Genomic DNA, 16,271 nt, shown 5'->3' with positions numbered 1-16,271 from the left:
GCTGCTAATTTGTATGCTGTCTAACATTTAAGTTCGAGTTCAACATGCACACATGTGCTCATCGAAGGCATATTAGGACAGATCAAGCAGCATATTCCTGTACTTAACGGTATAAAAATTAAATACTAACACTTACTATTATTTTTTTTTTGTATTTCAAATAACATTTACTATAGAAAGTCCTAAACAATCACAACATTGGATCCGATTCCCAGCTCCTTCTAGAGAAAAAAAAAAAAAAAAAAAAAAAAAAAAAAAAAAAAAAGAAGAAGAAGAAAGACCTTAGCTATTAATGAAAATGACAACAGTTTTACATTATGTACTAGAATATGGACCATGCAATGTACGGAAAAGAAATTTAGGAAAAATAATATAATGTTTACGAAATAATATTGCTTTTGAACTTTAGAAATTATAAAATGGATATATTTGAGATCTGAAGTTAGAATAATATTAACCAACATCACATAACGTTTGATACATCTTTACAATTATAAATCAACAAAGTTCAAATTCATTTTAAAATAAACACATCATTGAAATTTAGTGTTGTTGTATTGCAGCACATGCGTAATTAATTGTCTAATCAAAGAAACTCAAAAGTTGATTCCATCTATTCATTGGTAAAGCTGCGTTGTTGTTTTGTTTTAGTTAATATTATCACTAGAAATATAAAAACAAATGATAAATAATTTTAAGTACGACAGGAGGAGAAATTAAAATTATGTGAAACATTGCATCCCATTGGAAAGCTTCTTTATTATTATCTTTTTTTTTTTAATTTTCATTTTTTAAGAAAAACTATTTTTATTTATATGTCATTTTTAAAGTTCAACAACATTAATTACTTTTTATCGATTATATTTTTATATCTTATTTAATTTTTAATTAGTTTATATATTGATAATTAATATTCATTTATTATAAAACAAATAAAAAAATATAATTAGAAAATATTAAAATTATTTATGAGAAACTAAAAAATTTATTATGTATCTTTATTTTTTTAATAATAACCTTAAACAACTATTAAAAACTAACAAAAGTAACAACATTTATCACATCTATATCAATATACACAATTTTCATCAATTATTACAATATTGAGATGCAAATCATCATTTGCTATGACCTAGACATATCCTCATTTAAATCATAATCTGTTATAACATATTTCTCATCTGGGTAGCCATCCGACACATTAAATGGGAAAGTTAATGGTGGTTGTATATACCTTTTTCAATCTCGTCGAGTTGTATATAAAATCTTTATATTAAATGACCGATCAAGATAGTTCATCCTTATATAATCACTATATTGAAGATTATAGAATTCACCAACCTAACTCCAACCACCTCTAAATTTTAAACAATTTTCTTCCTTTCCAACAACCTTAATCTTGTTTTTTTTAGTCAATCAACCGCACATGTGAACCTACATTTTGAAAAAACTCCTGGGTAAAAAACTTGGGAATTTTCCAACAATCCTGTTTAATTTTTAAAAGTAACAAAAATATGTATGACAGAAATATGTATGTAAGAATTTTCATTTTGTATGACAGAAATATGTATGTAAGAATCAAGAGTTCAAATATAATATACCTGCATGTTTAAAAACTAAAAATAATAATGGAATAATAGAATATTGGCCAACTCCCATCTTTGATATCAATCATCATTATAGTATATTTGTCTCCCCTTTTTGTGTACTTGAATCTCAAACCCGTTATTATTTTCATCACAGAATATAATTTCTTCAAAAATCATTTCACAGAATTCTTGAAAAGAGACGAGACATCATATGACTATAAAGTAAAAAAAAAAAAAATGTAATAAACATATCATAAATATTAATTTTAATGTATACTCATGTACCCTATTTAGATCATTTCCAAATAGTATATTTTTTCCCGTACTCTTTCACTGTACTTAATGGTTCACAATTAGTCAGTTTATTACGTGATTAATCAAGTAATCTAAAGATCATTATCAATAAAGAGTTAGGTCAATATTTTTTAAGATTGGTTAATTGGCTTAATAATAAGTCAACGTTACTAGAAATTAATCCAATGATAATGATCAATATCTGAAAACATTGACAAGTGTGTATTAACATTATTCAATAGTTATTAATATTGATTAATTTATCAGTTTATTAACCAACCCTTTTGAATTGTTAAATGCAATAAAAATTTGTGATTTGAGTAAAATGATATTGGAGAAAGAAATAGATGGACTGGAAAAGGCCCATTTCCCACACGCACATGGCACCGAATAACAATCTTGTGGATTTCATTTAGAATGTTAAACTTTGTTAGTTACAAATTTATAATGAGAAACATTAGTTTAAAATTTCTACATAAATCATATACCGTTCTTTTATTTGAGGTATGGAAGGGAACAAAATTATGACATATTTATGACTGAATATAGTAATATACGGTGCAAATTTCGATTCACGTCGATGAAATTTAATCCATCATTAAATACCTAGTTGATAAAGAGCTTGAATATATAAACAGTGAGCCTTAATTCCTTTACTGTTATCAAATCCATTTTGATTATACTCAGTAACTCAGATGTCATGTGTAATGATCATTTATCCATTTGTTTTTGGAATAATAATATTATAAGTATCATAAAAAGTAAATAATAAATGCAGTGTTGTTAATTAAAATTTCATTTGATGTGGTGAAGCACCCAGAAGACACTCGGCGCTGTCATTGGCAAAAATCTACTAAAAGGAAATCGGAAGCCACTCTTTATCAGAGCCAGGTTTCGATCCTGGGACCTGTGGGTTATGGGCCCACCACGCTTCCGCTGCGCCACTCTGATTTGTTGATATACAAGTGAAAGTAACGTACATATATATATATAATATAATCTGAAGCTTATGATGTCTCACTTTCTAAGCTTTGATAAAGTGGTCCACCTCATGCAATTCAGTTCTTGGTGTAGTAGTATAATATCTCTTTTTCTAAAAGATGAATGTTGATCAGGACAGAATAAAAAGAAGCGAAACAATGTAGAAGAACATGCGATCCATTGAGACAAGGGATTGTGGGGGTGCACCCAAATAGTGGAGGGATGAGAGACAAAAGATAAAAAGCTTGAAAAAGAGGTAACACTTAACAGTGTACTCATAATACTAATGTGTCGTCATCAAAAGTTTTATGCTTTACTTAACTGGCCAATGCAGCATTCCAGCTTGTGATTGTTCTCTTTTGTTACTTTGCTAGATTTTATTTTATTTACTTTTCAGCTACTTGTTCAATGGGGCTTAGTCTTTATCTCATTATTTTTTATGCTGAACTTTGAGGGCAATATTCCTCACGCTATAGGGTTCATCATTGACAAAATTATACAATAAAGTTTTACAACATTAGGGGCAGATGAGATTAGATTCCAGATCATTGTTCTGTTATTTATAACTTGGCATCATTATCTCCTTGAACGTTCCGAAGCATGTGGACACGCTTTGGGTTTCTCCTTCACTTCTTAATTTGGTTCTGGACAAGAACATTATGCCTTGGGAAAAGCATTTTGCCACACCAAATTCCAATCAAATGACAAATGTTTTTGCCCCACTACACGTGTCTGGTTACCAAAATGGATTATTCAATCATGCAATGTGAAAATGATACTATGTGGCTTTTGTCAGTGTGTCAGTTGGTCTTCTCACGTCTTGAGTAAAGAACAGAATTACATGAATCTCATGTGTTGGTCTGAATATGATTGATCACTGTAATTGAGTTGTGGCTTTCCAAATAATTATACTAGTATATAGTTATTATCAGATTTAATGTAGAAAAGGTATATGTTGAGATCTAATGCAAAGTATGCCTTGGTGTCAAAAATAAAAATGTAAAGTATGCCTTTCTCTGATTCAAATTCCCAATCACGTTTTTAAGTATCAACTTTCTACGTAGATCTAATTTAATTTTTTTTAATATTGTATTGAAATATTTCATTTTCATTTTCTATTTATTTAATATTACGTTGACTATTTTGGGGGTATACATATGATTGAAGGCCGGACTTATTATCACTTCTTTCGTATTCGCGTTCTCTCTATTGGTTCCTCTATAAGACTATAACAATATTACAATAATTCACGTTATAATAATAGTTATATAATAAGGTTTAAATCACATATTTTTATTGAAAATATAATTTAGATCTTAAATTTTTTTTTACTTTTAAGACTTTTAATGATTTTTTATACATTATTTGAATTCGAATACATTTCATATTCAATTTATTTCATAATATTTATGATTGATCAATGATTCATAAAAATTATAATTTTTTAGAATTTATAACTATTAAGAATCTTAATTCTTATACATGAAAAAAAATTTACTGTATACCATATTCTGCGGTAGTGTAAAGTTGAATTTAATTTGATTCTATGTCCACTTCATGAAACATAATCGGAAACTTATCCTGATTTTTGATGAATGTGGTGATCGAGTGGACAAAACTAGTTCTCACCCCACTTGTTACCAATTCTAGTCCCCCACCTCCCTTCTCCCTTATCATTAAATAAAAATCTAAACATACGAAACAAAAACTTTTGTATAACCACTTGTCCATTTCTATTAAAAGTTGAAATTCATATGTTCAACATTTTTTTTCCTTTATTGCTTTTGTTTGAATAGCTTTTTTAATTTCATTTTTGTTATATGATAGACGAAAGCAATAGCATGGGCTTCCACTTCCAGGTCCTGCCAATAGCCATAGATATGGGCTCGACAAATATCACAGTTTGAACATGTGCCTTTAGCTGGGCCCATCTTTGTTCAACTAGCCTCATTATTTGAGTTGAGACCACCCACCACCACCTATAATTCTGGGCTATCGCTTCAACCAGAGGGGAAAAAGGTTAACCGTTACAACTATTTCCATATACAAATGGATTGGTTGAAATGCCTTCTTCAATCTCTACTAGTAATAATAGTATTTAATTAAAGTTATATATCCTCAAAAACGTTAAAGTTATAAAATAAGAATTTTTTACATAAATAATATTTTTTTTAAAAAAAATTACAAAAGTAACATCTGTACAACATTATTTACTCAACTAGAACCAATCACTGTTCATGCTCAGAATTCGATTTTTCGGGAATCGATTTCTGAGCTTCAAATTTTATTTTTTTTGTGTGCTCAGAATTCGGTTCCCGGGGAACCGAATTCTGAGTTGTTTTTAATTTTTTTTTGCGTTTCTGGGAAGTGGAACGGGCCGTTCCGAAAGCAGAACGGTCCGTTCTGCTTAAACAAATAGAGTGTTATTTTTGAAATTGGAACGGCCGTTCTGCACCCGTTCCAATTTCAAAAATAACACTCTATGTGTTTAAGCAAAACGGGTTCCACTTCCCAGATTCGCTCAAACTGGGCCTCAAACGCAAAAAAAAAAAAAAAAATTAAAACAACTCAGAATTCGGTTTCCCCGGAACCGAATTCTGAGCACAAAAAAAAAAGGAAAAAAATATTGAAGCTCGGAATTCGGTTCCCGGGAAACCGAATTCTGAGCATGAACAGTGATCGGTTCTAGTTAAGTAAATAAAGTTGCACAGATGTTACTTTTGTAATTTTTTTTAAAAAAATATTATTTACGTAAAAAATTCTATAAAATAACGTGTGTTACTTACTTAGCGCATCTCCAATGGAAGCAACTCATTTAAGTTATTTATGCATTGAAAAATGAAAAAAGTGATCTTTTAGTGTGCCATGTCAGTATTAAGCAATACAAACATAAATTTACTCCAATAGTAAGAAACTTTAAGAAATTTAACTTTTAAAATTCTTTTTCTAATCATCTATGAACCAATTTTAAATTTTTATTAAAAAAGATAATTACACTACAATGAATAGATATTAAAAATAAAATAAAATAATAATAAATACATAGACATTATATGAAATTAATTTTCATCACTATTATTTCTGAAACGCCTTCAAATATGTTCAATAAGATCTGCTTGAAATCTGGTAAGGAACGGTTGCTTGAAGAAACAACTCTTTCTTTTTTTTTCAAACAACTCATGTTATCACGTCAAAGTCATCTTATGACAAAAAATCAGAACTTAAATTGTTTCATGGGAGAAACAACTTCCATTATATTTGCTCTTACATAAGTTAAAATGATTGATTGAATAAAATGTCCGCAAACTGAGATCGTCCAGCTGTAATCAAGAATTGCAATCTTTAATTTTTTTTTTGCTTTTCACATGTATCATTTTAGAGATAATTAAATACGGTCGTACACTAAATTTATTTACATAGGATAACATAAAAAAAGCATATGCCTCTAATGCAATTCAAATTAAAAAAAGCTAAAAAAAGACACATTATTGCCCTCAATAACATTTAACTATCCTAAACAACACACATGTGTTACATTTATTCTATTTAATAATTTATTATTTATATTAAATTTTAATAATTTAATAATTAAATTAAATCTTTTTAATATATAAATTAAATTTATAAATTTTTACAAGTTTAAAAATTATATAAGACTTTATTATATAGATTCAAATTAACACATAAAATATTTTTATAAAAATTTATCAATTTTTAATTAATAAAAAAAGTATCAAATATAATTTTTAAAATTTTAAACTATTCCTAAAAAATCGTGTATTTGATATATATATATATATATATATATATATATATATATATATATATATATAAAAGAAATATCTACTTACTCTAAGAGCAAATTTACTTAGACTTATTCTACCCAATAACTCATATTTTATATCAAATTTTAGTGATCTGACTATTAAATTAAATTTTAATATATATCAAATTTACAAATTTTTAAGAAATTTAAAAATTATTTGATATTTCATTTTATCAATTAAAATTAATGGATAATAATAAAAATATTTTATATGTTGATTTAAATTATTGAATAATTTTAAATTTTTAAAAATTTATAAACGTGATGTATATATTATGAACTTTAATTTAAATCAACAATTAAATATTTAAAATTTTATATAAAATATATGTGAGTGAAAAAATAATTAATCAATAATTCAACCATGAATCAACTTCATATTATTAATAATAAAAAAACAATGAATCAACTTTTTTCTACAAATTCAACAAAGATAAATGTTTGACCAAATTGAAATCAATGGGTAATTTAGAAAATCTAATTTTGAAGTTTGAACAGGTCACATGTGACCATAGTGTTGCAAAGTGAAAGTTATCTTTCAGTTACATGTAGCCATCGAACTCAAGCAAAAGGATGTTCAAAAGAAAATTGTCAAATCTTGTACTGTTGGTCAAAACATTTAGGTAAGTAAATCGTGAAAGAAAGTAATAACTTTTCTTTTTAGTTCAACCCTAAATTGAAATCAACAGTAAATAGTGACAAACTAGTTAAAGTTAGGTTACATGACTTTATAAAAGAAATTTAAAGGGCCTTAGCTCTAGCTTAGCAACAACAAACGCAATCAACTCTCTCAGCCTCAGCCCTCAGCAGGGTAGACTTTTTCCATGCTTTCTAATCTAGTTGGTCCTCCACGTAGTAGAATGTTGTGTGAAATTAAGTGTGTTTAATTAGATGTGTGTATAAGAGTGAGAAAATAAATGTAGAACACTCATCTTATCGCATAGCTTCATGGATTAAGATTCCATGCATGCTTTTGATATTTTATCAAACTATACCATAAGATCGCGTTAAAACGTAGGTGACATGAGTATATAAGATAATTAAAAACAACAACATCAATAACACCAATCAAGTCGAGTATAATTAATAAATAGTTGAATTTTCTAAATATGCTGACACAAATATTTAATTCTTAGTCGTGTGTATAGAAATGTTTTAGAAGAGGTAAAATTCGGTGATTTTTTTATTAATTCCTCGAATCGAATTTAGTATATGACTAATATTAGGTGACCATTAATGTTTTGATAAGATTTGAGGATACATTCAAAAATGTATGTAATTATTTAAGTACTCCATGATGTTATCAAATTATTATCAATTCACGGACGTGTTAGTCAACTAAAATGTTCTTGCAATCAGACCAATATTTATTATTGTTGTTGGTCTTGGTCTTTCTATATTTTTTACGACTAAAAAAGCCTAATTCATCCTCTGTGATGACCTAGAATAAATTAGGCAGAGAATTTAATCACTATATATAAAGTACATAGTAAATTGAAAAGGACATGCATTCCTAATTTAAATTGTCATCCATGAAGATTTGAATTTGACTCGTTTTTATTAATAGGGTAAGGTTACAATAGACAAACTTTTACATCAATCAACTCTAAAATTCTTCTTGAGTGATATTAAGGGTGCGTGTCCTCACATCATTTTGATGCATGCATGATGGAGATAAGTCCTTCTAGTAGCACACACCTCTTTAATTATTGGATTAATTTATTGAGTCGGAAAAATAATGTGTATGCAAATAATCATTACACTTCAAATGTTCCCGATCATCCCCGCCCTTTTATGTAAGCCATAATGCATGTGCTGTGATCATTATAGAATAAATCAAATGATGAGCTATATTGGTAGTGTATTTTTTAAACACAATTTTCTACACATATTTTTATCATTATGTGAAATTCAATGTTAAGTTTTATACAATACTCTCTTTATCTTATTTTATTTGAGATTTAAGATTACGACAGAAATTAAAAATTAATTAATATTTTACATTTTATATAATAATAACTCAATTTTTAATATTTTTTATCTTTTATATATTAACTAGATTGTCTGACTTTTATATTTATATTTTGATTTCATAATAAATATTTAAGGATATAATAAAAGATATTTAATAGTACTTCATTGATATTTTAAAATGATAATTATTTTTTTGAAAGAAAAATACTAACATGTATGAAACATTATTCTAAATATGTACAAACATTTATTTTCTTTTGAATAAAGTTTATGTTTTCCAAATTTCTAATTATTATTTTAAAAAATAGTAATAGCCCACGTTAGCGATTCGTGCTTTTCGTACTAAACTCTTTGCTTTGGTATTAAATAGCACCGCTGTGAAAATGTCAACCAAAATGAAATACTAAAATTAAAACTCATCATTAATAAATAAAAAAATGAGACTCAACTTCTAATAAAAAGAAAAAATGTATTAGACAAAATGTGCAAGATATTATATTCCCTTGGTAAAAACTCTACTTTGGCTCACCCTTGGGTAAGATCTCTATACATTCAATTAATTAATAAGGGTGGTGGGATTTATCTCTAACCAATACTTTTCATTCTCATTTTTTTTCAACGTGGTCTTGACTTAATAATAAATATCAACATGTAGTGAAGTAAGAAACGCGATATACAAGTCACAGTCACACATTCAATGAATTGAATAGTTATGTTCTTAGGGTTATGGGTACCCCTCTTTCACAATTAACTAATTAACCTCTTGTTGGCTGAAGATGGATCGAGTTCCATTCTCATGATTAGTTCATGTTCGTAGCAACTTTAAAACCTGCATACAAGTTCCCAATGCATTTTATAGTATACTAGGCCATGAGAATCAACTTTCACGTGCCTTGTGATCATTACTGAAATATCAGCATCATACTCCGTATACTATAAGTTTCTCACAACATGCTTTGAACTTTGCTTTTTGGGATCTCTCCTTTTAATAGAAAATTATAGAAGTTTCTGTTTAAGAAATCCTTAATATATTGCAGAAATTAAACAAAAACTATAGCAATTGAGGCTGCCGTTGATTTAAGGACATTTATATTAAACTGGCCATAGGAGTAAAAAAAGATTTTTTAAAAATTACATAAACTAAAAAAATCAGTTTTAAATTTGAGAAACTAAAAAAAAATTAATCTTAAACTTGAAGAATTAAAAACATATTTAAGCCAATATTATTTAATATATTTTCTTTTGTCTAAGAAAAGTTTATGGTAAAGTGCTAAATTTTTAATCACTAGGATTAGTTTAATAATTAGAGTAAAAGAGTTGAGTAGAAGTAGGATGACCTAAGTTTGATTTGTTTTTGTAATATTTTCTATGGATAAAAAAATGTTAAACTTTTAAGAAGGAAGAAAAAAAGATTTTAGAACCCAAACTCACAATTTATGTTTCATAGTTCAAGTTGACCCAACCAAGAGATTTGTTTAATGTTTAAATATGCATAATTTTACTTAATACTAATAAATAATGATCCATCATGATCCTAAACCTAATGAAATTAACTACTAGCAGCGAAAACAACTAAAAGGCCTAGGATTTTAGTATTCACATCATATGGATACAAGTACTATATTATATATAAGTGTAAAACAACTAGGAAAAAATAAAACATCTTCACACACACATATAGGTACATATATTAATCCATAAACTGTGAAATAAAAATCATAAGTTATCCATCAAGCAATATCTACAACATCTATTCAAAACTACAAAAGTAGCCTTTAGCTACACCACCATCCAACATGGTCTACAAAACTATCAACTCCTCAAACATATCCCTATCATACTTTCATATGAATATGATCCTCGTAGTTCAATCACCAGAAAACATGTATGGGTAAATAAATATTCAAAGAATCAACAAAGTATAAAAGAATTAACTAACTATACTATAACTTAAGTATTACACCACACAACATGTTCTCAATTTACAAAATAATCATACATTCACCACCATCTCAAAATGGAACATAGGTAACACAATGAAATCTTCAACTTTTCCACAAAGTAACAGTATCTTAGCAATATAGATCAACATACCAAGTATAGGAGAAAATACAACTATACTACCAATCCTAGTATCTAAACCATGCAACAAACATTCATTGTCTACCACATATCAATACAAGAAACAACTCAACATGGCATACAACACCTTACAAGAGTAAAGAACTCAATAGCATATGATACATCATATTCTATCACATCAATGTCATTCAATAATCAATCCACAAAGCATGTGAACACACAAAAACACCACATCATATGCTTAAACCTCAACTAATGTGTCATCACGCATTCACCTATGGTGATCTCCTACACTAAGATAAGCAGTCTAAGAAGTTTGATCTTATCAAACCAACCGATCATTTTCACACCTAACATGTTTGCTAGATCAACAACTAAATTGGGATATGAATTCCTACACATGATTTCTCAGATGTCGTCACTTAAAATAAGTAAATCCAGTATCACAATCAGGTATAATATAGTTTGGATGTGGGCTTATCATGACATTGGCATGCATTAACCAAGTCCCCTATGGATTACAACCCAATTAACTATCCTCACGGTACCACACACCTCTCCAATAATCATTTAAGGGTTGTAACCCTTAACTTCATACCTTACTCTAACATTGACTAAGGATCTAGATGAGACTCACTAATCCACTCCAAGAGTTTAACAACTACTCAAGGAAGGTTTTTCAACAACTAGCTTCCCATAGCACCGCACCAATATCCTCACAATGAAATGTCCAACTTTCATAAACACTCTCTCCTCTAATCCTAAATCAATCAATATGCCTAAATGTCTATAATACTCTCAGCATCAATACCTCAATAGGTTGACAAATCATGCCTAAATGCGTGTAACACTCTTAACATCATGCCTTAACAACATACATCTATATGCATTATCCCATGTCAATGTATATAAAACTATCAATAGAAATCAATTTATGACATACCAATGCGTTTCAACAAATTCAACCACACAATCACCTATATATATATATTATATCTCATATCAATACACAAAACAACTTCACCAATCAACAAATAACATGCAATAGATTTACCTAACATATTCATGTTCACCATTTAATCAAATAAATAACAAGTACTTTCAAAGCAAATCGCACCAGCACCATTGAGGTAGGAAGCTCTCTACCTCTCTCATGTCTGACGTCATATAACCTGCACCCAACGTGGATTAGGTAGAGACCCCTAAGCCTTCATGCCTAGCGTGGCAAAGTCCCACGCCCGACTTCAATCCAACTCGAAATGATTCTCTCTCCTCACATCCAATGTCATTCCTTTAGTGCCCGACGTCAATCTAGGCAGAGCTAAATCTCTCACCTCATGTCTGATGTCATTCAAACCATGCTCAATGTCATGTCAACTTGAGACAATTCTCTCTTCTCATGCCTGGCGTCACCAATCTTGCATCCAACATGAGCAAGAAAGAGTACCCTTGGTTAAAGCCACACCCAACATCATGAAGGTGCAACTAGCATGATGGTGAGTTTTGCACGTAGCAGATTCAAATTGCCTCAAACTACCAAGTAACAAATCATTCATATAACTCATCAACAATCCATTCCATATCAAAAGGGGAAAATGCAACATTAATTGAGATCAAATCATTCAAATTTCATATTCACGGGCTCAAAGCACCTGAAAACCCACCATTTTCATCATACTATCCAAAAATCCCAGATAATCACATTTGATAACAACCAAACCACTACAACTTATACCACTCATCAGGAACAAGTTTCTAGCTTTCCTTACCATGGATTCGGAGATAATGAGGAAGAATGAAGAAGAAAAAAAATGAAGAAGAAGAAATAGCTCTGAGCTAACCTCAAAGCGCTACACCAACTTAGATTCTAACTCCTCAGCTTGAATCTCAACTTCTACTATGCCAACTAGCTAACAAGGAAAGAAAAGGGACCTCCTAATGGAATCAAATCGACAATCAAACTCTAGTAGCCTAAAGCACTTCTCTCTAATTTCTTTTTAAAATTTTATAGTTATGAACTTATAATATTCATTCCTCCATATTCATCTTATAAATCTCAACCTTCTTTGGTCAACTTTCGGCTTTTTGACTAAAGTGGGGTTGTTTTAAAAGTTTATTACGTAAATGAGGTTGTTTTGAAACTATTTACGCCTTTGGGGCTGTTTATAACGGTGTCGCTATGGGCCATAGCGACACCGGTAACACGTGACATTTTTTTCACTTCAGGGAAGCCATTAAAGCCATATAGATAAAGTCGCTACAGCCCATAGCGTCACTAAACGGCTTAAATAAAGTCGCTATAGCCCATAGCGCCACCAAACGGCTTAAAAAAAATAAATTCAAATGTAAAAAAAAAATTAAGTTAATAATTTAAAAAAAAAAAAAATAGTGGCACTATGGCCTATAGCGACACAGTGTCGCTATAGGCCAAAGCGCCACTGTGATAAATAATAAAGTACATATTTAATTCGTGATAAAATAATCTAAAGGAAAAAAATATATATAAAGAAAAGAAATTACACAAAAAATAAGTTTATAAATAGAAATTAATATTTAATTTGTAATATAAAATAAATAAATTTTAAAAATAATTAAGTAAATAATTCAAATAAAAAAAAATAGTGGCGCTATAGATATGTATAAAATAAACAAATTATAGAAATAATAAATTTATAAATATATATTTATATGAAATTGATAATATAATTTACTAGAATGTTGAGTATATAATAATTTTTAACAGATATATTTTATTTAAAAAAACTGGGCAAAAAATAAGTGAAGGAAAAAAATGTAGAAAAACAAAAATGAAAAAGGAAAACTGGTAGAATAAATTTGGAGAAAAAAAGAGACCCAATAACCCAAAAAAATGAAAAAAAAAAAAAAGCTAGTGTGGCTATGGGCCACGGCGACACAGTGTCGCTGTGGCCCATAGCGACACCAGCCTTTTTTTTATTTTATTTTTTTAATTTTCGTTTTTTTTTCTACTTAAAGTCGCTATGGGCTATAGCGACAGAAAGTCGCTGTAGCCCATAGCGACTCCAGCCTTTTTTTTTTTTTTTTTTTTTAGTTTTTCATTTTTTTTACCTCAGTTTTTTTTTTAATTTTTTTTTTGTGTTTTTCGGTTATTGGGTCATTTTTTTCTCCAGATTTATTCTACCAGTTTTTTTTAAAAAAAATTTTGTAATTCATTTTCTTTTGTTTTTCTACAGTTTTTTTCCTTCACTTATTTTTTGCCTAGTTTTTTTTTTAAATTTACATATAAAAAATTATTAATAAACTTAAATAATAAATTTTCTTTAAACTACACAATTAATTATTTTTAATTAAATTTATTAACAAATTAATGATAATATATTAATTTTCTTTATTTACTTATTTTTGCCACAATTTTTTTAAAATTTAACATATTATAATATAATTTTATTTTAATTATTTAGTTTCTGTACTTTTAATTTTAAATATAAAAACGCAAAATTATAAATAAAATCTCATTATTGCACAGTGTCGCTATAGGCCATAGCGCCACTTAAAAAAAAATTAAATAATAAAGGAAAAAAATATATATACACAAACCTAATTACAGAAAAATTAAGTTTACAATTACAATATTATTTAACTGCTAATATAAAAATAAACAAATGGTAAAATAAAATAAGTAAATAATTTAAAAAAAAAACAAATTAAATAGTGTCGTTGTGGCCTATAGCGACACTGTGTCGCTATAGGCCATAACGCCACTTAAAAAAATAAATAAATGCAATATTTAATTTGTCATAAAATAATAAACGAAAAAAATATATATACATAAAACTAATAAGAGAAAAATTAACTTTATAATTACAAATTAACATTTTTAACTGGTATTATAAAAATAATTTTAAAATAAAAGAAAATAATAACTATAAAAAAAAACAAATTAGTAGTGTCGCTATAGCCTATAGCGACACGGTGTCGCTATAGGCCATAGCGCCACTTGTAGAATAATTATATATATTTTTTATGATTATGTTTTTAAATAAATATTTTTTATTTTTATAAATATATAAGTTCACTTCATTATTTTTAAATTTAGAAATTATTTTACTTTTTTTTTGTTTTTTTTCTTAAATGGTGTCGCTATGGGCTACACCATTTTTAATGGCGCACAAACTGTGTCGCCTCAGCCCATAGCGACACTGTTTTGGCTCATTCGAGCCCACCCCACACCAAAAAAAAAAAAAACCACGTGGCATTGGTGTCGCTATGGCCCATAGCGACACCGTTGTAAACAGCCCTAAAGGCGTAAATAGTTTTCAAACAGCACCATTTACGTAAATAACTTCCCATTCAACCCTACTTTGGTCAAAAAGCCATCAACTTTCACATACTTAAGTTGTATCCTACAATTTAAATTTAAAATTATCACAATTCTAACTTCTACCACACAAAAACTATAACAACAAAACAATATGAAATAAAACTAATAATTATATATATATATATATATATATATATATATATATATCTCAAATATAAATAACTAAAGAAATATGGTATTACAAAATATGTCATGTGTTGTTGTATTTTATATTTATATATTTCCGAATTAGTAAGCCCTCTATTTTCAAAATCATAGATCGATGGATGAATATTTTCATTCATGAAAAGTTAAATCTAGTACATGTTTGATTAAATATACATTAGAGAAATAATTAATTATTTGATTTAGTCGGTATAAATACGACAAACTTTGATTTTAATATATACTTCATAAAAAAATTATTAGTGTTGATTATCGTAAATTTAACTTTTTTAATCAGCCTGTATTACTTTAGTAATGATGTGCATGTATCTAGACATAATATATTAATAACTATTTTGAGATGACATTTGGTGTGACATATCTAAATGTATGTTACATTATCAATAAATGGTGATAAAAAAATTATTTTCAAAATTTTAAACCCACAAAGTCCAAAACCAATAAAAATAATTTTGTATATGAACTAAAATTATAATTCATCATATATATGTAAGGACTAACAAATATATTAAATCTAATTATTTTTATATTTTTAATTATGGAAATTATATTTCTTTAAAATATCTGTTTCTTTTATATTTTTAGGTATCCCATAATTTAAATTTAATTATGGAGAAAAATTCTTGTAATTGTATATATATACTATTTAGCGGATATTTATTTGAAAATTGTGAAATAAAAGCATTAAAATAATATGGACGAAATAGAAATCAGATCACATTTAGTGTACAACATATTTTGTCTTTTAAAAAATTATATGTGAGAAAGAAAGAAAAAAAAAAGAATATGGACGAAATAGTAATCAGCCCGACAATCTCCCAAGAATATAATCTTTGAGAGACTGTGACATTAACAAACTCTAATTTTATAATTCAGGGTGTTTCCTGCTTGCATCACCATCTACATCAGGTGTGTGAAACATATTCCTAAATTAATGTTCATTGAATGAGATTCTTGAAGCATTTTTTTTTCCCTTGTGATTTAGTAGCAAAATGAATTT

At 28.0% G+C, this 16,271-nt stretch overlaps 1 non-coding gene across 1 annotated transcript; it reads right to left on the bottom strand.

The window, feature by feature from the left end:
- Positions 1-2,762: 2,762 nt before the first annotated feature.
- TRNAM-CAU (transfer RNA methionine (anticodon CAU)) lies at positions 2,763-2,834 on the bottom strand. Its single transcript has one exon. It is a non-coding gene; the product is annotated as a tRNA-Met (tRNA).
- Between the last annotated feature and the right edge of the window lie 13,437 nt (positions 2,835-16,271).

This window comes from Cajanus cajan, chromosome 5 (genome assembly GCF_000230855.2).
Source record: "Cajanus cajan strain Asha chromosome 5, NIPB_CcT2T_4, whole genome shotgun sequence".
Taxonomy (NCBI): Eukaryota; Viridiplantae; Streptophyta; class Magnoliopsida; order Fabales; family Fabaceae; genus Cajanus; species Cajanus cajan.
Note: the sequence above shows the minus strand (reverse complement) of the source record. Positions and strands in the feature narration are given on the sequence as shown.